The sequence below is a fragment of the Urocitellus parryii genome, chromosome 14 (assembly GCF_045843805.1).
Source record: "Urocitellus parryii isolate mUroPar1 chromosome 14, mUroPar1.hap1, whole genome shotgun sequence".
Classification (NCBI taxonomy): Eukaryota; Metazoa; Chordata; class Mammalia; order Rodentia; family Sciuridae; genus Urocitellus; species Urocitellus parryii.
Window position 1 is genome coordinate 15,430,860 of NC_135544.1, and position 24,694 is coordinate 15,455,553.

Genomic DNA, 24,694 nt, shown 5'->3' on the forward strand with positions numbered 1-24,694 from the left:
ACTTGAAACTCAACTTTTCCTTAAGTTGATGAATGTTGACTTGTTCATTCTCTCCCAAATTAATTACTTTCTTTAAACGTCATTTCAAAATCTGTTTTACTTCTTTTAAATAACCCTCTAATGCCACCCTAATGACTATATTTGGATAAAATTCCAATCCTTCATACCTTTCTTGGTTAGCGTTTTAAGACATGAAAGGATCTTGGTTGAAATATGTGTGAGCATCAGTGTATAAATGTTTGCATAGATGTCACTCTTCTTTTGATGACTCAACGTAGAGTGAATCAGTCAACCATATTTACCAAGTACTCTCCCTGTAAGGTTTCATAAGTTACAAGGGTGTGTTCTGGATGAAGAAATGTAAAAGACACATCCCCTACCCTCTCAAAGAACAAGATACACACATCATAACTCATACAAAGTCAGGCATTGAATCATTGTGCTTTCACCTTATGTCCTCTTCCTAGCTCATGATTGGCATTGTCTCAGTAGTTATGAATTGAATAGGTTGGCAAGTACTCCTCCTTTCTCTTCCCTTTGTCATTTTATAATGTGTGTGTGTGTGTGTGAGAGTGTGTGTGTGTATGTACACGTGTATCTTCTACACATATCAAAGGAATGCCAAGACCAACCCACTCATCAGCTATGTTTATTTTATGTTCATTAAAGAAAGTGAGGAGATTAAATCATGATGAACCAAAGAGCTCTCTTTTCCTCCCCCTCTGACTTAACAAAGACCCAAATTGAAAACTAAGAACTCTGATAGCTCTGTCAATGATTCTCACACACCTATTCTGTGAAAGGGGAATTTTCAAAGTTCTTGACAAGGAGCACTGAACAAGAGTCTATGCATGTGTTTGGGGAAAAATAAATGTGGGGAGTTGAAACATATCTCCTGTTATTTGCAGGATATAAATGCAAAATATGCCCTGGGGATAAAGAAAGCAACACATAGAAATCAGATTGCTCTAATGCCATCCGTGCCCAATTGTCATATGGCACATTCTAGAAATGATTTATATTATGCAAAATATAAAGCAGGAAACTCAGACAGGTGGTTCTGTTGTCATATTAAATAAAAGGCTGTCAGAGTAGCAGGTGGATTTGCGGGGGAATATATTTTCTTTGATCAGAGTTGACTAGTGAATGACATACTGAAAATGAATACTTCTTTAAGAACCATAGGCATAAAACTTTCCCACAGTGCCTCTCATTCTTCATAATATAACTTGCCAACAATACCACCTCCCTCTACAACCCTTGCCTTGATTGACTGTCTTCAGACTCTGCATACAATTTGCATGTTTGGGTGGGAGGAAGGAAGTATGTTTGACAGATAATAATAATAATATAATTTCTGATTGAAGAAGAGGAAAAAATAGTTTAAAGCTCCAATTATCCTGTAGATTCTGGTTGAATTTAGGAGTATCATGAATAATGTTTCAATCTAAGCCCAGGGAATTAAGCTGACTTGAAAGAAAAAAGATATGCTGTGCTGCCTAATAGCCCCTTTTCAGATAGCTTCATTCATATTCCTTCTCTTTGGATCTGGAAGTAGATCATTAAGCCATGATGATCTACACCAGACAACAAGATTTACAGCCTGGCATTTTTACTAGGAATTTTTAATCCTCTTCATTTATTCATATGTGTATGATCTGTTTAGTGTGTTGCTGCTCTGTGCAAGGCATTCTGCTAAGTGTTGTTGATGTGATGTGGCATTATGAAGAGTAGGGGTTGCCTGTGTCTTTGTCAACATGGGCTAGAGAGCCTGAAGGGAAGGCAGCAGCAGAGAAAGTGATACGTCAAACTAAGACAAGGCACAATAACTAGGACATGTTCAGGTTGACAACCAAACACACCGAATATCCTCTGCATTGCAACTTGTGTTCAACAGCAGGAAAGGATATCATGGAGGCCCCTTCTTTTGGCAACTCTGTTTAAGGAAAACTAGAAAATGCAAGGAGGCACCTTCCTGATTGGAGGTCCCTAAGTGTGTTGGTGAGAGTTCTCCTACTACTGAAGTTAAGGTCCAGAATATAAATGGGTCTCTGTGCTGGAAGGCTGTGAGCAAGATTTAAATGTGCCTCATTCTTAGTGCTATTGAAAGATACTAATGATAACTAGCATGTTACTAAATATTGTTCGTACATGTGAATCACAAATAACTTGTTTTGCAATGAGTCTTGCATTCCTCTACTGTATAGCTGCTAATATAGGCATATAGAAGTCTAACAAAAAACAAAACAACAACAATAAAAAAAAACTTGCCATCTCTAGATTTAAATTAGCATCAGCAGCCTGAAAGCTTTTTGTGTGATTAACTCTAATGAAAGAGAGAGAAAAAAAAAGATGAGGAGATGCATTATTCAAAAAATAGGATGCCCTGAGATTTTATTATGTAAAGATTATATTATTACTCCATTTCATTTCTTTTTATAAACAAGAAACTACATTAAAAAGAATCTCAGCTCTCCCTAGACATCTCTCTTTGCCAATGGGAAATATTTTCCTCACTGCATTCAAGAGAAGAGAGGGGACATTTAAAATGCAGTGTGATGTGACTTCCTATGCCTTTCCTCCTTGCATTATGTGATTTCGCTCATAACACTGCTGGGTTTTTTGCAATTTCACATTAATATGAATGTGGGTAAGGCACTTTTAGCTTAACTCTTTTAGCTTCTGTTTGCAAATTTGGGACCATATTCGTTACACAATAACCTAAAAGGTTCCTCAGCTTATCAGAGGCTTTTATTTTTCCTAGTTTTCTTGGCAAACTGTGTAGGCCTCTGAGTACCACCTCATCTTGCTTTCTCATAACAGATGCACACAAATCTTAGCTCACCCATCATCCCAGGTACATTTCTAGAAGTGAGTGGATACAAACAAGATAAATACATTTTAAAATTTGGGAGCAGATAAACTTATGTATCAATATTCTCAGATATGTTTTATACTAAATATATAAATATAATTCCCAGATGTGTGTGTGTGTGTGTGTGTGTGTGTGTGTGTGTGTGAATACAAGTGACAATAAATGTTGGCGAGGAAATCGGGGAAAGGGTACACTCATACATTGCTGATGGGACTGCAAATTGATGCAACTACACTGGACCAACTGAAGATTCCTTTAAAAACTAGGAATGCAAACACCATTGGACCCAGTTATCCCACTCCTTAGTATATATCCACAGGATAAAATCAGTCTACTACAGTGACATAGCCACATCAATGTTCACAGAAGCTCAATTCACAATAGCTAAGCTATGGAACCAACCTAGGTACCCATCAACAGATGAATGGATAAAGAAAATGTGTTATATATACACAGTGGAATATTACTCAGCACAAAGAAGAATGACTTTATAATATTTGCTGGTAAATGAATGGATCTGGAGACTATCATACTAACTAACTGAAATAAGCCAATCCCAAAAAACCAGAGGTTGAATATTCTAACATGTGGATGCTAACACACAATGGGTAGGTGGGGGTGGGCCATGAAAGTTCAGTGGATTAGACAAAGGAGAATGAAAGGCAGGGAGAGGGGATAGGAATAGGAAAGACAGTGGAATCGATCTGACATAACTTTCCTCGTACATGTGAATATACCACAGTGAATCTCGGCATCATGTACATCCACAAGACTGGGATTAAAATGCAATATAGTCTGTGTTTGTACAAATACATCAAATAGGTTCTACTGCCATGTATAGCTAAAAAAAACAAATGATTTTTTTTAAGAAGAGAGAAAGAAAAACGAAATTCCTTTTCCTAGCATGTTAATGGAGTTGTGGTTGGATGTGAAGATTTTCTCAATCTGCCATATTTCAGTTTTGGTTCAGCTCCTGTGACTATACCTTTATCAGAGATTTCCCAGCAGACTTTCCCTTTCATCTCAACCCTCAAAACTAAGTCACACTCCCAATCTCAAACTGACTCAAACAAGGAGAACAGCACTGTCATGCTGATTTGGGGTGGTGTGAATGTTTGAGACCACCACAGCAGTCCCTTCTGAGGTTTGGATGTGGTTGTCCTCCTAGGTCCATATGTTGGGATCCTCAGGGGGGCAGGATTGAGAAGGGGTGGATCCTATAAAAGGTGAGGCCAAGAGGGAGGCCTAAGGTCATCGGGAGAGTGACCTCAGAAGCACACTCTGAGCAAAGAAAAACCCGGGGTTTTGTCTGGCTTTCTGTCTGATGATGAGATTTCTTCTTCACTATGTCACATCAAGTCACAGGATGTTTAGGTGATAAGGGGAGAATGAGCTCTTCTGGCAAAGGTCAACTTTCCATGTAAGGCTAGAAAAGGTGGTTACAAACACAGCACACTCCAAGTCATGGCATCAGATCTCTTGACACAAGGTCATTAAGATATGAAAAATATAAAGATCCTTCCACTCAGACTCCATCCCCAGGTTCAAAAGCAGCAGTGTCCTCCAGCTGTTATACAGACCTGCTTCTATAGTGTCCTACCTTCAGTGTGACTGTCTAGTGGGTCATGCAATTCACTGCTGAAAACAAAGATGCTCTTCGGGATCCAACCATACAAAACAGAGACATAAACACAGGGTGGCTACAGAGTGGCTCTGACATTGCTCCTACCTCTGAGTCCATGCTGTGTGGGCAGCATCTTCTTGCTCTGACTTCTGTTGCCAGGCTCTGACTGAGTTCTGTGCAATCGGAGGCCTTCCAACAAGACAGTGCAATCAGAACAAAGCCTCTTCCACTTGGAGTTTCAGGAATGTATGCCTCTAATTTGGAAGCTCTTCAGCGGAATCCACAGGATGTTCTAAAAGAACGTAGAGTAAGTGTCAGTACATGGTTCTGGTTGAAGATTTTCTCAGGCAGCAGTGTATGGACACAGGGCTGGAGTGGTTGGAGGTGGCTGAAAAATAGCCAGAGATAGAGTTGCTGCTGGGACATGATCTATGGTGGACAAAGAAAGGTAAAGGCATGGATCAGTAGTGCATGAGAAGCAGAGCCTTGGCTTCTCCAGCTAAAGCCCTGCAACATGGGATGGTGAATTTACCAATGGATTAAAACTTAATAAATGCACTGTACAATTCCATGGCAGCATCTTACCACTCCTCCTGCCTTGTGGAGTCCTGTCAACTCCCTGCTGTTCTCTTTCAATGTTTCATGATCATTTGTCTTCCTTGTATCTCCATCTGCTTCTATTGTATAAATCGTCTCTCTATGAGAGCTTTAATATTCTTGAAATAGGTGCTGTGTCTTGTGCTCTCTTTGGCTGGATGGCCTGCACGCGACTCACTGCATTGCCTACAGACCCAAGGCCCCAGATGCAGGTGCAGATCCCGCCGGCAGGGCGCCTACTGTCCGCCCTGCTCCTTGGCAGCGCCTGCTCCCGCTGAGAGAGCTTGAGGCAGTACCTGGCGGAGAGCGGCGCCACTCAGGTCGCGCTCTAGTGGTGCCCGGGCTCCCCCTGGCGTGGCGTCCGCGGGCCTGACCGTGCGCTCAGCCCGTGGCAGGCAGCTGTGCAAAAGCGGACGCGCTGAGGCCGCCCTTTCCGCGGCCGGCTGCAGCACGAAGTTGGCCGCCGCCCCCAGAACTTCGGTCGCCTCCAGCTTCCCGGGACGCGGCGCGGGCGCCAGGCCATCCTGAGGGCGGCAGGGGAGTTGCTTATTGGAAGTGCCATTCGGACCCACTGATGGTGGGGATGGCGCGAGGCGACTGTGACCAACTGACAGTTGGTCCCTGTGGTGCGGGCTGATGGGAGCCGGGTGCCCCGCCCACCCAGGCCGGCCTACCGCCAGGGGGCGCTCTCAAGCTGGGTAGGGGCGGCGGTTGGGCGGTTGGGCGCGTGAGTGTGGCCCCACAGGTCCCTGGGATGGGCTTCCAGTGGGGGGGGGGGGGAGAATCCCTGGAGCTGTGACAGTTGTGCCTGGAGGCAGAAGCACCAGAGGATCAATAATAACCCCTGGTTTGGCTGCCTTCCAGTTGATTCAGGCCACCTGTTAGGTCCTTGCTTCCTGAAGCTTTCCCTAACAATGCCAGCTCACACCTAAAGCTCCTTCTTCCATCCCTTCATTTTGTACTTAGGCTAACTCTTTGTCACTCTGTGTTTTATGTTTCTAAGTTGGATTATTCGCTTTCTACAGATAGATTATGAATGTCTCCAATGAGGCCTTTAATATTTATTTTTCTCGAAACTCAGTTTTTATTTTTGACCTACCAGCAACCATGAACTGAGCCTTTAATGTGTGCATTTTCTTCCTTAATTCAGCTAATGAAACAGTTATATAACACCTACTGTGTGCATTCATTGTGCTTGGTGCTGTACTGTACACTTACCATGCCACTTGTGGTCTAGCAAACGTCCTTAGTGCCCTTAACAGTTGCAGTGGTCAAGCAGAGTCCTCAGGGAAACCAAGACACCAGCAGGGACTGAATCATGGTCTAGTAGAATCAGCAGTTGGCACTGTGGTGGGACAAGCTTTTCATAGATGACATAGTCCCAAAGTTGTGGGCAAGAGTCCTATTAGGGATGCAGGAGTGGCAGCAACTGCCATAACCCATCCATACCAGGGATGCAAAGGGGTGACAACAGCTGGCTTGACTACCTGGCTGTGTGACAGGGTGATTGGTGACTGTCAGTTGAGCCTGTGGACCACTGTACCTGACTGTTGAACAGTTGGGAACATGTTGTGGCAGTGACCTAAACCGACACCCAGTTGTCCTTGGCAAGGATCAATACCAAGCAGCAGAGAACTCAGCCCATCTCAGATTGAAAGCAGAGCACTGCAGCACCAAGGGAATAAGGACATTGCTCTTTTACATCCACTCTGCAACAGTTTTTATTTTGAATCTGAGTACTTAAGAAGGATTGATTATTCTTCCAATGGTAATGTCCAGTTCTTTGTTCTTGGAAGAGCAATATGTACATATTGTAGTATAAAAATAACTATGTTGCCAAGAGTTTTTCTATTACATGGAGCCTTTACAGTGTCATACACACTGTGCAAAACATCACATCATGTTATGTAAGTTTCACAATTCTCTGAACTAGATGAGTCCCATTTTACAGGTTCATAAAATGAGCTTTATGGAGGGAAGCTTCATTACTTTTCTTCCAAAGCCACTCAGTGGTAAGAAAGAGCAGAGGTGATTTCAAATCTGATTCTAAATCCATAATGATTAACCTGTATACTCAACAAACTTTACAACATGGACTTGCTGAAAAGAGGCTTATAAACTGCTTTATGCAGAGTTTGTAATTAGGCATTCAAAATATGCTACCATCCATTCGGTAACCATGTGTGCCAACAGTCTTGTAGGATCCTGACAAGGAAATAACTAGTTGAAATTAATCATGGCATAAACATAGAGCAAAAAATGCAAAGAAGAGATATTTTCACCGATTATTTAAAATTAGTATGAAAAGTACATTTTAAAAGGAACTAACAAATTGTAATACAATTCAAAATGCAAGATTTGAGTCCTGTTTGTGCTTAGCAATGCCGAAAAAACTATGAATACGTTCTTTCCAAATTCTATGAGTAGCCCACTATGAGAATATTTCCCCACTCCATTCCATGCCCCTCTAATAGTTAGGATCCAGCTCTCCAATAATGTCCCAGATGACCTTTGCAGCAGGGCAGGAACATACCTTCTTGCCAAGGAGGTGCACAGACTTTGCAGTCACCTGAGGGTTGGACTGTAGCCAAGCAGTGCTTGATAAGAGAGGAGTTGTGATTCTTCCCCTGTGCTGGCCCCATTGACTCTCCTCCTTGTCCCTCTAGTACTTAGGTCAATGAACAGTGGAGACGGTGAGAACAATGTTGGGATTGAAAGGTGTCACCTGGTCATGGAGGTGGGGCTCCATGACCCAGGAGCTGGGGTCATGAGATGGGGCTCTCCAAAAGGGTCACGTTCCATCTTCTAAGTCTAGATTGTGGCTTTTGCCAAAGTTGCCATGAACTCAGGCCCTGGAGTTGGGGGTCTTAAATAAAAGGAGCTTTCTGTCTGTTCAGGACCCCAGAATGAACACTGGGAAATGTAGAAACAGCTTACCATGCCCTTTGAGAGCCCTGCAGTTTGTCCAGGAGATGTACTAAAAGCTGCTTGCTGTGGCCATTATGCCAGGTGCATGGGGCATGGAGAGGTATGGGGTTGGGGACAGGAACAGAATTCAGGTGCTACCCAGTGGGTGTCCCTTCCCCACCAAGCACCAGTTTCCAATCCTGATGCCTCTTCCTTTCATGTGCAGGCTCATCTCCAGTGCTGGTTAGATCCTTTCCTACCTGCAGTTCTCAGCAGCAAGTGCTCATCTATGCCTGTGGAGGTGAGAGGGCCCCTACACTTTGGGAGCCACAAAGGCCACTGCCTGGCTGAGTGGTAGTGTTCAGGCCTGTAGGCCTGGAGGGGTCCACAGCTTCCATGGGAGACAAGCTCTGGCTTCTGCCCTCCAGGATCCTTGGGCACCAAAGTGATGAGGGTGACTCTAAGGTCTGCAGAGGAGGAGGCCAGCTCCTTATCTGGGTTAGCAGGTCCACTATTGGGCAGAAAATATCACTGTGACCAGGCTCCTGTACTCTGACTTCTCAGACTAAGAGATGCCACCGCAGCTATCCATGAATGCTTGTGAAATATGCATGTGGAAGAGGTGTGCAGAAATTCTGGAATAACAAAAATCGATCAGAGGAAACACATGATTTGGGGCAATACACATAGAACCTTGTTGGAAAGAATCTCTCCACCTTCTTTAGCAGGCAATTGGCCCTGGCTCTCTTGTCAAAAGACTGAGTAGTGACTCCAACATACACTGTGACTGATGTTTCTCAAAGGTCATCTTGCATGACTGATCTGAGGACACTTGGAATTTGTACACAGGTGGCAAACAAGATATTATTGTTCCATGTATACAACATTTTTTAATGTTCAATTTTCATTGCAGCAATCAGGGTTAAATCATTTGCATAAAATTAAACATTTTTATAATGAATGTAAACATTTACCTTAATGTTACTTAAAATAATTTAAAAGATGGGCTGGGGATGTGGCTCAAGCCGTAGCGCCCTCTCCTGTCATGCGTGCGGCCCGGGTTCGATCCTCAGCACCACATACAAAACGAAGATGTTGTGTCCGCCGATAACTTAAAAATAAATATTAAAAAATTCTCTCTCTCTCCCTCTCCCTCTCTCTTTAAAAATAATAATAATAATAATAATTTAAAAGAAAAAAATGTGAACTTAAACCTTCTTATGCTTCTCTTATACTTACATTGAATTTCTACATTCCCAATTCTTTAAGAGAACTATATCAAGAAAAATCTTTTTTTTTTCAAAAAAATTACCTTTTTCCATTTGTTAAGAATATTTATTTATTTATTTATTTTAAACAAAAAGCAAACTTCTTTATTGTACCCAGTATAGAATATAACGCAGCTTGGCAGGATGCATACAGCTCTGCGCAGGGGGAAGTATTTAAAATCATTTGGCAGGTTAAAGCCTTTCTGCATTGTAGACTTTCCACACTCTGGAAAAGAAGCAAACAAACAAACAACCCCCCCCCCCCAAAACCCTGAAACAAAACAAAACAAAACAAAACAAACCCCCCCAGGAGATGCATGAGTCCAGTGGGAATGCAATGGTGATGCTGTCATCCTACATCTTGCGACAGCACAGGCCACGTGATTACAGCAGGGGAGGGGCAGCTCAGGCGACAGAAGATTATTTTCATACTTGCTAAAACAGCATAAATTTATTTTTTTTTTAAAAATCCCAAACCAGGATAAGTAAAGAAAGGAAAAAACAGCTTCGTCTCCAGGGCCAGGGACGTGGCGGCAGGCGCCAGCGGGGGGCGGTGCGCGCTCGGCCCTCCCCCAGACCCCCTCCTTTCGCCACGCGCCCCTCCTCCCCTCCCTTCCCCTTCCCGCGCGGCGTCCCGTGGCCGGCGAGCTGCTGAAGCGCTGCCGTCCGCCTAGCCGATGCTGTGCACCTTGGGGCGTGCGCCTACCTGCCAGGCACGACTTCCCGCTGCCTCCCCAGCCGCGCGGCACCTCCTCCAGGCCCCAGCACTCCGTGCCAACCCTGCGGCCGCTGCGTCCCCACCGGGACCGAGAGGGAAAATGATCCCTGAGGATTTGGAGAGGCGGATCAGTCTGGCTGAAGCTGAGGGTGCTGTGCCGTTCCTGGTCAGTGCCACATCTGGCACCACTGTGTTGGGAGCCTTTGACCCGGTGGATGCAATTGCCGATGTGTGCCAGAGTCACGGACTGTGGTTACACGCGGATGGCTGACTCCGTGGTCTGGAACCCCCACAAGCTCCTCGCTGCAGGACTGCAGTGCTCTGCTCTTCTTCTCCAGGATACCTCGAACCTGCTCAAGCGCTGCCATGGATTCCAGGCCAGCTACCTCTTCCCGCAGGACAAGTTCTACGATGTGGCTCTGGACACGGGTGACAAGGTGGTGCAGTGTGGCCGCCGTGTAGACTGTCTGAAGCTGTGGCTCATGTGGAAAGCACAGGGTGGGCAAGGGCTGGAGCAGCGTATCGACCAGGCCTTTGCTCTTGCCCGGTAGGCAAGGAGGGTCCCAGATCCCCTCCCAGGATCTACCCTTCCTCCATTTCTGCCCTCAGAATTACTTTCCTCCCCCTGTCTCTGTGGTTCTCTTCGGTTTATATGGCTGTCTTCCCCTCTCCACCTGCAATTTGTCACCCTCTGTTTCCAGGTACCTGGTGGAGGAAATAAAGAAGAGGGAAGGGTTTGAGTTGGTCATGGAGGTATGATCCCATGTTCTTTGCATCCATCTATCCCAGCCTATCCCATGCAGCAAGCTCACATGGAGGAAGAGTGACGGTGAAAGGGAAAATGGTCCTCCTTTCTCAGCTCACACCTTCCCCTTCCTTATTCCCCTCAGCCTGAGTTTGTCAACGTGTGCTTCTGGTTGCTGTCTCCCAGCTTGTGGGGGAAGCAGGCCAGTCCACATTACAGCCAAAGGCTGTCTCAGATAGGCTTTCTCTGGCTCTGGGTAGCCCTGCTAAGGGAACTGATGCAGCTGGTGCACTTCTGCCCCCTGCTGGCCATTCCTGATATGGGCGGTCCCCCTATTGGTCTCTTGCTCCTGAGGGGCTAGGTAACTGGAAGATAACACAAGCTTGTCCGGTTTTTTTTTGGGGGGGGGGGAAAGCTGGGGGAGAAGGGGATAGAAATAAGATATGTTTTGGGGAAATAAGATGACAGAAAGGAGCATCACAGGAGAACCCAAAAAAGTTAGTGTGCAGCACACAGACCCCTGTGCTAGGGTCTGTGCTGGGAACTCAGGCCCAGGTCAGAGATATAAGGTAGAAATAACAGGAAGAGTCTTTTCAATGATGCCGGGGACAGAGAAACACAGAAAGGCCAATTTGATATGCCTTCTAGAGGCAAGGAAGTATGTTCTGTCTGGTCCCTAAGAATGGGTTAGTACTAGGTGCTACAGATGATCTGAAAGGACAAGAATCTTCTTGCCCTCATAAAGTTGTTATTGTGGAAAGCAAGAGTTACTGTTTGAAGCCAATATTTCAAGGTGGTTTTGTAAATTACACGATAGATCACATGGCACAGATCAGATATTACAGGATCCAGGAGTGGTGGCACACACTTATTATTGGTGTCTCTGGAGGCTGAAGCAGGAGGATCACAAGTTTGAGGCCAGCCTCAGCAACTTAGCAAGACTCTGTCTCAAATTAAAAAATAAGAAGTACAAAAGGACTAGGATGTAGCTCAGTGGTAAAGTACCCTTGGGTAATCCCTGGGAAATAAAAAAGGAACCAGGAAAGGGGAGAAGAAGACATTCAGGATGACTAAAGTTTGAAGGCAGACTGAAGCAGTGTTGAAAATCAGAAAAGTCAGGATTTAGCATAAGAGACTGTCCGACAGCTATCTTGTAGGTAGGAGAAATGAGGAATAAAGCAGAAGGTAGAGAAGGCCAACCAAGTTGGATGTGGTGGAAAAAGTAAAGTGGGGCCAAGGTGAGGGTCTAAGCAGTGAAGGTAATTCCAGAAGATGGCTGGGTGGGAGGGAAAACAGCTCTGAGAGCTGGGTAGTCCAGGTAGCTGGCGCATCTTCTCACCTGACCCCATGCTGCAACTGGACTCTACTGCTCCCATAGGTAGCCCCTGTGCTCAAGGAGCGCATGGTAAAGGAAGGCTCCATGATGATCGGCTACCAGCCCCGTGGGACCCAAGGCAACTTCTTCCGAATGGTGGTGGCTAGTCCCACTCTGACCTGTGCTGATATAGACTTCCTCCTCCACGAGCTGGAGCAGCTAGGCCAGGACCTGTGAGCCTTCTTCCTCTAGAGGCCTCAGTGCCACCCCTCACCCCACTGAGTCTCTCTGCGTGGTCTCCTGCGTTCTCAAAATAGCCTCTCTAGGAAACAAAGTAGGCTTAAGCTATTAGGAGAATGTTTAAATAACTATATCCATAGGATGCAAGGTTATTCTTTCATTAAGATTATATTCACAAAGAGTTTTTATTAATTGAGAAATATAATATAATGTTATGTTGAAAAAGCTGGATATAGGACTATATAGTAATGAGCAATGTTCAGAAATACATAGGAAAAGGCTGATGAATGAACTATGCCAGAGTTTGTTTTCCCTGAGATAATAGGCAGTTTTAAAATTGACCCCTTTATACTTTTGTGCCTTCTCCTTTTACTATGTAATGAATATGCATTATGTAATAGGAACATAATAAAATTAAAATTTCAAGTATATTAAAAAAAGAAAGGAAAAAAAATCTATACAGCATTTACAACAAATAAATCTCTAGCCAGCTTGGGGGTAAAATATGCATCTAGTGTAGACTATGTGTAGATTAGAAAGCTATAAATATGGTTTAGAAGAGTCCTTTGATTAGAGTACAATGCTAACTACGACCCAAGATATAAGCTCCACACCTTTGTGGGCTAATTTCCCATAGAGGAAAATCTCATTTTTCCATATCTATAAAATGCACCTTTATCCCTGTGAACCTCTTCACAAATGTGCTGTTGGTTATAAGGAGCATCATGGAACATTCCGTTTTTTGAAAAGCAACTCAGAGCATGTGCCTCACACTCAGGGACTCAGCACTGTCTTCTCCACACACGAGGAACAGCACAGTCCTTCTTAATGGTCTGAGTGACACAGGGAGCACAAAATTCCATCACTGGAGCAGGCAGCATGTGCCATCACCCTCTAGAGTGACTTTCCCCTACTTTGAGCTCAATTTTCACTCAGCTTTAATACAGCAATTAGAAGAAACTTAACGGAGTGGCAGGAAACCAGAGTGCTAGCACTGTTTTACCTGTCGGTGTCACCTGTAAGCCTCAGACCCTACTGAACTGTTATGTAGGGTTTAAAGCCCAAGATAATATAAATTCTGGAAGATAAGACCCAAAAGCAGGAAGGAGTGAGGGAAGGGAACTATTTTTTCATTACAATTCATATAAAATCTTCTGACTTTTTAAATTATGTAATGGACAAGGTTCTTTTAATTCATTTGAAGAATATTTAAAATATCTCCTATAGGTCTTCATAAAATTTTTAAAAATCAAAGACAGTGAAAGGAGTGGTTTCTATTGATTGTAAAAGGCCAGTTTTATTTAACACTAATTCTTATTTTATATGTAACAAGGTTAAACTTAAGCTAGGCCAAATATTACCTCTTCCTAAAGTTCCTCGGTTACACAAAATAGAGGGCCTTGGATTTTTCACATCCCGATTCAATTAAAATTTTTCCATTCACCATTGTGGAGTGAATGTGCACAGCCCTGTAGGAATCCATGAACCCAAAAGAATGTAACTTGATATTAGCATGTGGTCAAGCCTTCTTTCTGTTTCCAGATGTGCTGTTTCATGGATTTAAACTGAGAGTCTGGAATTTGATCTTTAGGGCATGATATAACACTGTCATGACTGGCTATGTGAGCAAGAAGCTATGGTGTTAGGAATCATGAGCATCTCCCGTTCTCACAGACCTGCTTTGAGAGAGGTCACCTGGAAGGGTATTGCAGTTGAAGGTTAAAGTAAGAATTCTGTCCTGATTCCAAATAATTGTCTTCCAAAACCTAAAAATCTCTGAAAACTTAGAGATGCTTTTTACATTCATAATGTTAACATTCATGTCTTTTGAATTCTGATATGTTTAATATTTCTTACTTAATATACCATAAAGTTAAAATTATGTCCAAGTATATCTATATGAGCAAAAGGAGTATTTTCTGGGAAACAGATTATTTTAGAAAAATAAATTCCTGTTACTTTTTTTTTTACTCTCTTATACATAAGTCTTTGTCCCTCTCTTTTCTCTTAACTCCTCTCCTTCCTCTTTAATCCCCCCTCCTCATCTAATTTCTTAAATGTAACTTTTACTCCCTCAAGCATGTCCTTTCTCTTGGATTCTCTCCATTTATAAGTTAGCTTTTTTGGGAGATGAAATTAGATTCAATTTGGGCCCAGTGAAAGCCTAGAACTATAATTTAGTTAATAGAGACATTCACAAAATATAGGTTAGGGTTTAGAAAGTTTTCTAAAGAGACAAGTTATCTCCCACTTCTGGAAGTTTTATATATATATGGATATGTTTGATGACAGAATTTTTCTGTATTAATATGCATCTCCTTATGTGATACAAAGGCAAATCTATTAAGCAATATCTTATAGCTGCCAAAAGCTTCTAATCATACAATTTCTTTTCAGTTTTAAACTAAAAGAATTGTGGCTATACTACATATCTAAATGCCAACCAGGAAAAAAATACTACATAATCGAGGAGTCAGAGGTCACTGGAATGGAAGGCATGATCAGATCTTTGTTACTATTTTGGTCGATGGCCTGCAGGGGCATAATTATCTAGTGAGAACACATATGGCCTTGGTTTAAAAAGCAATGTTAGCCTTCATTAGAGATTGAGTCATGTTCCACAATTTTCAATATTTGATGACAGCCATCAAAAATGAGTATGATATCCATCAGTCATAAAAAATGAAATGATTCCCATTCTGCATCATTTCATGGATGGAAATAAAGGCAAGGAGATGTTGGGATGCAAATTCACAGAGCCTTTGCAAAAATACTATTTAAAGGAGTCTTGGGAAAATTGGAGTGCAGGCCCTCTAACTAGATTCGCCTTGAAAATAACATTCATTTCAAACTTCTGGGCATGCTGATCTCATCTCCAAGAGTCATTTTAATAATTTTGTAATGTAAATATATGGGGCTGGTACAGTTTCATAGGGACCATGTTTTACCAGGTTCCTTCCTATGAGCATATGGTAGTAGTAACAGCTCACAACTAAATACTCTGGAAATTGCACACTCTTAAGAAGTTCTCAAGAACTAGGAGCTAGAACGCCTCTGTATGATGCCCCTGGTGGTCATTTTGCATTTTCAGAATGAGACTTAAATACTTTTCACATGCTCACCAACCTCAGAGCTCACTTCTCTGGGCAAGACTCTGGCCCGATTCCTACAGTTTATTTTACACTTGCTGATCAATAAAAATGGCAAATCCTAAAGAAGTGTTCTCACATTAATATGAAAAGAATTAACAGAGTACTGTGCTTCTCACCTCCTTCCAAAGCAGTTAAATTAGCCACATTATCTGTGGGACCTGGATGCTAATGAAAGCCATGGCTTGATCCCAGAAACCCAGTCCAAGAGAGCTGTCTTATTTTTTTTTTTTTAAACTATTCCCTTTGGGTTTCTCATATTTTACTTAGAGTATATTTGGAGTCACTATTCTTGAGTTTATCAAGGATCTTATTATAGAAGTAGTAGAAACAATATAAGGGAATATATTTTTGGAGATTTTCCTGACTTCTCTCTTGCCCAAGTATGGGCATTTGAACACACCATAGTTTCCATTCGGATTTAGATGCAGCCTTTAACTAGTAGATTTATATCTTCCTGATAAACCAAAGGGTACTGATTAACAGAGCCTTCTGAACCCATGGTAAGTTAGAATCAGTTCAGAGTATTTGTCAAATTAATCGTGAGAGGAAATATATCAACAGCTTGCTTTCCTAGCTGGGTTCCTGGCTAATCTTAAGGCATTTGCTAAATTTAATTAGTACATACTCCAAAGATTACTGGGAAGTCCTGTTTTTTGGCAGGTACAGATTAAATTTTAATGAGACATTAAGCACCTATAAGACATTTTAATGATGCACTAAGCACAATGAAGATACATTTTTTGCGATAATTACAAAATGCTTTTCCACATCTTTAGTTACAAGGAATTATTTTCCCCCTACTTCCTACCATTCTCATATCTGGAAGGTAGGAATCCTTATTGAACAATGCTAATATCCACTAAGAAGCTCAATTTCTCAGCTTTAGAAACAGTAGAAAAAGACATACTTGACAAAAGGTCAGAATAGCTTGTGTTCATCCTGTTATTTCTTTTTTTTAAAACTTTTTTTAGTTTTAAAAAAAGAAATATTGTGGACACAATATCTTTATTTTTGTTTATTTTTATGTAGTATTGAGATTTGAACCCAGTGCCTCACATGTTTGAGGCAAGTGCTCTGCCACTGAGCCACAGCCGCAGCCCCTGTTATTTCATATCTCAAGGAGAAATGGGAGTGTTGACCCTATGTGACTCAGGATTTCTCAGCTTCTGTACTACTGACATTTGGGGCCAGATAAGTATTCACTGAGGGAGGCTGACCTCTGCACTGTAGGTTTTAGTAGCATTCCTGGCCTATGCCTACTTGGTACCACTAGCAATATCTTCTGATTTTGACACACAAAAATGTCTCCAGGGATTTCCAGCGTCTCCTGGAAGGCAGAATCATCCTGTCCTCACCTCTGCCCCTCCATTGGGCAGCTCACCTTTGTTTCAAAAGTACTACACTTGAGATTTACAAGTCAGATTGCTCCTTCCATGACTTCAAAATACCTAGTGACCTCTAAATGTTCCCAAGTGTCTTAGAAATCTGATGGCTCTAGAAAGAGAATGGAGAAGAGCCTGACATCCATAGGGGTTGCCTTATGGTCCACAAGACAGTTGTGTTTGCAGAAAATTGTAGTGGAAATATGATAAAGAACAAAGCCCTCATCTTCATCAGGCCAATGATCTGAGACCATCATCATTCCATAAACTCAAATGAAGCCCCTCATTTCCCTCAGAATACCTACAGGAAGTAAGACTGAGAAAAATAAAGCTGCACGAGGTATTGAGCTCTCTGCCATGTTTCTCCCCAGCGTAATGTTTCACTCCTGCCCGCAGCGTCACTATGCACATTTCAAATGCATCTCTAAGATTATACATTACAGCATATCACAAACACTTGAAATTGCTACCAAATTGTTCAAAATTCAGGCTCTGCTCAGTTGAAATTAGGGCTTTTAGAGAGAATTTTAAAAGCTGCAAGAGAAAGAAAGCAGATTACATTTAGGGGTAAACCAATCAGGATAACAGCTGATCTCTCAACACAGACTCTGAAAGCTAGAAGATCCTGGAATAACATATTTCAAACACTGAAAGACAATGGGCTCCAACCAAGAATCTTGTATCCGGCGAAATTAAGCTTCAGGTTAGAAGATGAAATTAAAACCTTCCACGATAAACAAAAGTTAAAAGAATTCGCAGCTAGAAAACCATCTCTTCAAAAAATCCTTGGCAAAATATTACAGGAAGAGGAAATGGAAAATAACATTGAAAACCAACAATGGGAGGTAGGACAGTAAAGGGGGGAAAGTAGTCAAAGAGGATAACAAATCAGGTTTAGTAACATCAATAAACAAATATGGATAGAAGAACAAACCATATCTCAATAATAACCCTAAATGTTAATGGCTTAAACTCACCAATTAAGAGACACAGGCTAGTAGAATGGATCAAAAAACAAGACCCAACAATATGCTGTCTACAGGAGACGCATTTGATAGGAAAAGATATACATAGACTGAAGGTGAAAGGTTGGGAAAAATCATATCACTCATATGGACCGCGGAAACAAGCAGGAGTGTCCATACTCATATCTAATAAAATAGATTTCAAGCCAAAGCTAATCAAAAGGGATATAGAAGGACACTTCATACTGCTCAAGGGAACCATACACCAACAAGACATAACAATCATAAATATATATGCCCCAAATAATGGTGCAGCTGTGTTCATCAAGCAAACTCTTCTCAAGTTCAAGAGTCTAATAGACCACCATACAATAATCATGGGAGACTTCAACACACCTCTCTCACCACTGGACAGATCTTCCAAACAAAAGTTAAATAAGGAAACTATAGAACTCAATAACACAATTAACAACCTAGACTTAATTGACATATATAGACTATACCACCCAACATCAAGTAGCTACACTTTTTTCTCAGCAGCACATGGAACCTTCTCAAAAATAGACCATATACTATGTCACAGGGCAACTCTTAGAAAATACAAAGGGGTAGAGATAATACCATGCATCTTATCTGATCATAATGGAATGAAACTGAAAATCAATGATAAAAGAAGAAAGGAAAAATCAAGCATCACCTGGAGAATGAACAATAGGTTGCTGAGTGATCAATGGGTTTTAGAAGACATCAAGGAGGAAATTAAAAAATTCCTAGAGTTAAATGAAAACACAGACACAACATATCGGAATCTATGGGACACATTGAAAGCAGTTCTAAGAGGAAAATTCATTGCTTGGAGTTCATTCCTCAAAAAAAGAAAAAACCGACAAATAAATGATCTCATACTTCATCTCAAAATCCTAAAAAAAGAAGAGCAAAACAACAGCAAAAGAAGTAGAAGGCAAGAAATAATTAAAATCAGAGCTGAAATTAATGAAATTGAAACAAAAGAAACAATTGAAAAAATTGACAAAACTAAAAGCTGGTTCTTTGAAAAAATAAATAAAATTGACAGACCCTTAGCCAAAAAAAAAAAAAAAAAAAAAATTCAGGCTCTGCTCAGTTGAAATTAGGGCTTTTAGAGTTGGAGCTTTTGATCTCCTGAGCTTTTTGAGTGAGGAAGGATAGAAAGGATTGAGATAATTAGTCAACAGAGAAATGGAAAAACAGGAATTCCCCTTGAGCACTGGCAGCTAAGCCTATGGGCATGCCTGCAGCATTCAAAGAACACCCTGGTTTCTCATTAACAGAGCTGATGTCATTGATCCATCAGTGGGGGACTGAGAAGTTTGTCTTCACTATAGCTATGTTGATTTCTGCAGACTCAATATATTCCCTCTTCCTTTAGGCTACCAGATATTCATATGCCCTTGAGAATTCAAGTTCATTGTCATCCTCAGGACAGAAAACCTGTCATCATACCTAGTTCCCGAGTCCACAGTGTAATACCACTTTGATCAGTTTTAAAGATCCCTGGGCTAATCACATCAGACTGAGAACAATTGAGCACTAAGACTTTTAACGTTCTCACCCTCTTGCATGACATCCACTTTTTGCAAGCCTACAACGTCCTAATCCATAAAGAGCATTTGAGTTGATACTGCCAGAATATGTAACATCTCCCTCCTCTATACAGAAGTTCTCTACCATCTTGGGGGGTTGCAATTCATCCCATTTGCACCCAGTTTCAAAGAAGACCACGTGAAGTCACTGAAATGGTGAAATGTCTTAGGACTGGAGTGTCCCACTGACATAGACCCATACCAAGCAGTGGGACTTGGAGCAGTTTGTTGGTCACTGGTGGGATTTCAGGATCAGTTCACTTCAGCACAGCTGATGTAAATGTAACAATACCTAGAGACCCTAAACAGAGCTCTTTTGTTTCTCCTTGCCACCCATCTGATTTGAGCAGTCTAAGCATCCAGGTAATCAGAATGGCTTTAGGGCTAGGGAGATGCAATAACTTCTAGATGTGTTTAATGCCTCCTACCTCTGCCACTTTGAGAGTACACACACACACACACACACACACACACACACACGTGCACGCGCGCACACACACACTGTAACCTGTCCATCTGCACATCTCTTCTTTCTCATGGGTCTGATTGTGCTGTCTTAATATAGGTGACTTTTTCAGATACTTTGGAGCCTAAAACTAGATGTCCCAAAACTAGATGCACAGGGGACTTTCCTCTGGATGGATGACAGACCCCTTGTTTGGCCTGTAATTTGCTGTTTTTGAGGAAGCTGAAGCAGTAGTCTGGTCTCCCTAATTAATCAATTTTCGAGCCCATTGGGTGTGCTTGTGTTCTGTTAGGAAGATGCATGCATGCTGCCTGGTTTGCAGTTTTAGTCTCCAGATGACCCTTTAACAAGTAATGAAAAAAAACTAGAGAAAAAAAATGCATGCAAACCGTAAGATTCTTGGAACCCACTGCAACATGTCTCTCCAAAATAATTACTTTCAAGTGAATTCTCACTTGTTTCTAATACTTTTGCTTTTCTGCTTTTCTTTACAGCATATGTAATCTAAGTGAAGTGTTTTCCCTGGTAGAAAATTGGAGCCTTGCTTCCTGGCAGTTACTACTGCCATATAAGGGCCTTTGAACTAGAACACTCTCAAGTAGATAGGGAAGTGCTTCAGGGAATCCAAAATGTCAAGGCAAAGGAATTACATTATTATGTTGGTGTTTTTCTTCTCTTTTCTGCCCTCTCAAGCTCCTGCTGGTTAAGGTCAAGATATATAAGATGTGCACATCAAAGTTTGATAAGACCTGGACAACGAACCTTTGTCTTGAGCCCACTGGTCCTTGATAAGAAAGATAGCTGTATTTTCTTTTTTAGCAGGATTCACACACATGCACACACATGATTCTTGAGTCATGATAACCCTTGACTAATGATGGGATTACTTCCTGATAAATCCATTATAAATCGGAAAGATCATAAATTGGAAATGAATTTAAATCACCTAAACTACCAAACATATAGCTTAGCCTACCTACCTTCAACATTCTGAGAACACTTACATTAGTCTACACATGGGCAAAATCATGTAACTCAAAGTCTATTTCATGATAAAACATTTATTGTCTTGTGCAGGTTATTGAATGCAGAACACTATAGAGTCCAGTACATGTCACTTATCCTTGAAAGATGGGAACATTGGTAATTATTATTTGTTCTTTATTGTCTACATTTTTTCATGATCATGTGGCTAACTGGGAGCTATGGCTGGCTACTAATGCCTAGCACCACAAGAAAGGGTCCTGCATACTGCTGCCAAGAGAAAGAGTGAAATTCAAAATACGAAGTATGATTTTTATTGAAAGCATATAGCTCTCACACCACCATAAAAATCGAAACATCATATACTGTACCATTATAAATTGAGGACTATATATATTCACACTCCATTACTCAAAAGATTATGCATTATGCATTCCCCAAATAAACTAATACTTAAGTCTGTTGAGTTTTTCAGACACTATTGACTCAGGAAATTATGTAAATAGCACAAAAAAGCTGAAAAAATAAGACTAGAGCATTATCAATTAATATAAATACAGGGCACTGAATTATAATTTTGTAAAGTAACACTTTCAGAATAGTTATTATGTACCAGGCATTATACTAGGTTTGAGGAAAGTAGGAAAAGTAATCTCTGCTTAATATTAGCATGTTTTAAGTGAAAACTGAAGTTGAGAAACAGAACTTACCTTTTCAGGCAGGAGAAATCAAAGGGAAACATATTACTCTTTTTTTTAGAATTAGAACATGCCTTACAAAAGCGGTAACATGTCAGAAGTAATCTGAATCAAAAGACTATGAAGTTGGGCTCCAGGGGTACAAGGGAAAGCGGTCATGAGCCAATTTAAATCAGTTCACCTTGCCTATCTATGTGTGTTCCTGGTGTCATCTTAAGTTTGGACATCATTTCCACTACCTCGCTTCAACCCCGTCTTGAGGTACATGTTGAGTATCCCTTATCCAAAATTGCAAGCAGGGTTGTTTCAGATTTAAGCTTTTAAGACTTAGGGATATCTGCACAGACTACCAGTTAAGCATCTTTACTCTGAAAATGTGAAATGTTCCAAAATCTGAAACTTTTTGAGCATGGGCACTCAGGATGGCTTGGATTTTGGATTTGCAAATCAGTGATGCTCAACCTGTCCTCAGGATTAAAAAACTATGAGCTTCTATGTCAGGGTTGATATTTGTCAGCAGTGTTCTAGGGGAAAATTTAAATGACAGGTCCATGGTTCATAAGGCGAATATGTTCCTATGGACATGTACCTCTGCCTATGCTCCAGATAGGGCCGAATGTGTTCATATAAATAAATTTGTGTATCTATAATAAAAGAGAGAGTGTATAGATGCTGAAATTACAACAGCGGTTATCCTTGAAAGATGGGAACATTGGTAATTATTATTTGTTCTTTATTGTCCACATTTTTTGCAATACACATATTATCAGTGAGAAAGAGCATTGTTAATTTTAAAAGACTAATTCTGACTTGATAAATATATTTAGCATAACAATATGAATGAGTATTTGCTTAGGTGAAAATGGAATGTTGCCATTGATATACTGTATTTTTCTAGCAAAACAGACCCAGTGCTTGCTTGCCTGTAGTTAGTATTCACCCAACCATACCACCTAAATGTAACACATTTGTTAACCAATATTTTAACATTTGTTAACCAGTATTTCTTCAAACGCAGATGCAGCATTGAGTTCAAACACTTATGCCCAGTGCAAATAAGAGGATTATTCATTAGCAGATCTTAATGATGTTTCTGTTTGACTCCACCTGCATCTTATAAATAAACAAGCAAACAGTGTACCATACGATAGTAACTATTTATCAAAAGAAATTGTATCAGGCTCGGCCCGCCTCCCCGCCAGCGGAGCCCTGCGGGCCCCAGAAGTGATGAAAGCCGCAGCGGAGTCCAGGTCATGCGGTTTTCCCTTTTAAGGGGGAGCCTTGAAACAGCGCCCGGGTTCCATGTTTGCATCTGCCTGGAGGGGAGGAAACTCCGTGTTGCAACAAAGTTTCCTCCGCGCCCCCTCCCTCCCCCTCCCCCTTAGAACCTGGCTCCCCTCCCCTCCAAAGCTTGCGGGGATCCCTCCCTCCCCCCCCCCCCCCCCCCGTGCCTGGATTCCGCCGGGCCCGAGGGGGAGGGGAGGCCGGGCACCCCCGGCCAGAGTCCAGCCAGAGCGGAGCGCGACCGGCCCCATGGACAGCTCGGCCGTCATTACTCAGATCAGCAAGGATGAGGCGCGGGGCCCGCTGTGGGGCAAAGGTGACCAGAAGTCAGCAGCTTCCCAGAAGCCCCGGAGCCGGGGCATTCTCCACTCACTCTTCTGCTGTGTCTGCCGGGATGATGGAGAGGCCCTGCCGCCCCATAGCGGGGCACCCCTGCTGGTGGAGGAGAATGGCGCCATCCCTAAGACCCCAGTTCAGTACCTGCTCCCTGAGGCCAAGGCCCAGGACTCGGACAAGATCTAAGTGGTCATCGACCTGGACGAGACCTTGGTGCACAGCTCCTTCAAGCCAGAGAACAACGCTGACTTCATCATCCCAGTGGAGATTGATGGGGTGGTCCACCAGGTCTGTGTGCTGAAGAGGCCCCATGTCGAAGAGTTCCTGCAGCGAATGGGCGAGCTCTTTGAGTGCGTGCTGTTCACTGCCAGCCTTGCCAAGTATGCAGACCCAGTAGCTGATCTGCTGGACAAATGGGGGGCCTTCCGAGCCCGGCTGTTTCGAGAGTCCTGCGTCTTCCACCGGGGGAACTACGTGAAGGACCTGAGCCGGCTGGGCCGAGACCTTCGGCGGGTGCTCATCCTGGACAACTTGCCTGCCTCCTATGTCTTCCATCCAGACAATGCTGTACCAGTGGCCTCGTGGTTTGACAACATGAGTGACACCGAACTCCATGACCTCCTCCCCTTCTTTGAGCAACTCAGCCGCGTGGATGATGTGTACTCAGTGCTCAGGCAGCCGAGGCCCGGGAGCCAGTGAGGTGCCACGGGGCCTGGACCTGCCCCTGACTGAAGCCCACACCTCCTCCCACGGAGACTCTGGGCACCTGCCCGAGAGCTCTTAAGAAAACCCGCGAGCTGTGCCCATTGGTGGCCCTGGGGAAGCAGGTGTCTTCCCCAGCAGCCCTGCCAGGCTGTACCGAGGACTGTACACCCCTGGTTCCCTGTGTCAGTGCCTTGGAACCTCCTCCCCCCTTTTCAGGGGACCTGGGGGCCCTGCCTGCTGCTCCCCTTTTCTGTCCCCTCTCTTCATGCTGCCATGTTTCTCTGCTGCCAAATTGGGCTCCTTAGCCCCAGTTCTGCTTTTGGGGTGGGGGCAGAATTTGTGTCATTCCATACCTTGGAGCCCCAGCCTGGGAACAGTGGACACCAAGTGCCTTTCATAGAGCCCCATCTTGCCCACTCAGCTTTCCCAGGGGCGTGGCTACCATCATAGCTCCTGCCTGGACTGGCCTGCAGGTTGCTGAGGTCTAGGCTGCTCCGGGGAACCAGTCTCTTCTCACCCCCACGCCTCCCTTGGAACTGACAGAGGCCCCACCAGTTCCTGTCTAGGCGGGGGAGGGCCCGGAGGGAAGAACCTCTTACCCCTTGTGAAGGGAGCAAGGGTCTTTGCTTCTGGACTCCACAGTCCAGCTTCTCCAAGGCTGATGGCTGCTCCTTATGTCACCCAAGCTGTGACCCCTTCCTTCTGCCTTAATTACCCCAAGGTCCTGGAGCTTGGCTCCCCATTTCTGAGTATGGGGACATAGGCAGGACCCCCTTGTGGTGCCATATAAATATGTATATGTGTATATAGA

At 42.9% G+C, this 24,694-nt stretch overlaps 2 pseudogenes; both read left to right on the forward strand.

Moving 5' to 3' along the window:
- Positions 1–10,018: 10,018 nt before the first annotated feature.
- On the forward strand, positions 10,019–12,286 carry LOC144250157 (cysteine sulfinic acid decarboxylase-like; annotated as a pseudogene).
- A 10,950-nt stretch (positions 12,287–23,236) lies between these two features.
- Positions 23,237–24,472, forward strand: LOC144250134 (carboxy-terminal domain RNA polymerase II polypeptide A small phosphatase 1 pseudogene; annotated as a pseudogene).
- The last annotated feature ends 222 nt before the right edge of the window (positions 24,473–24,694 follow it).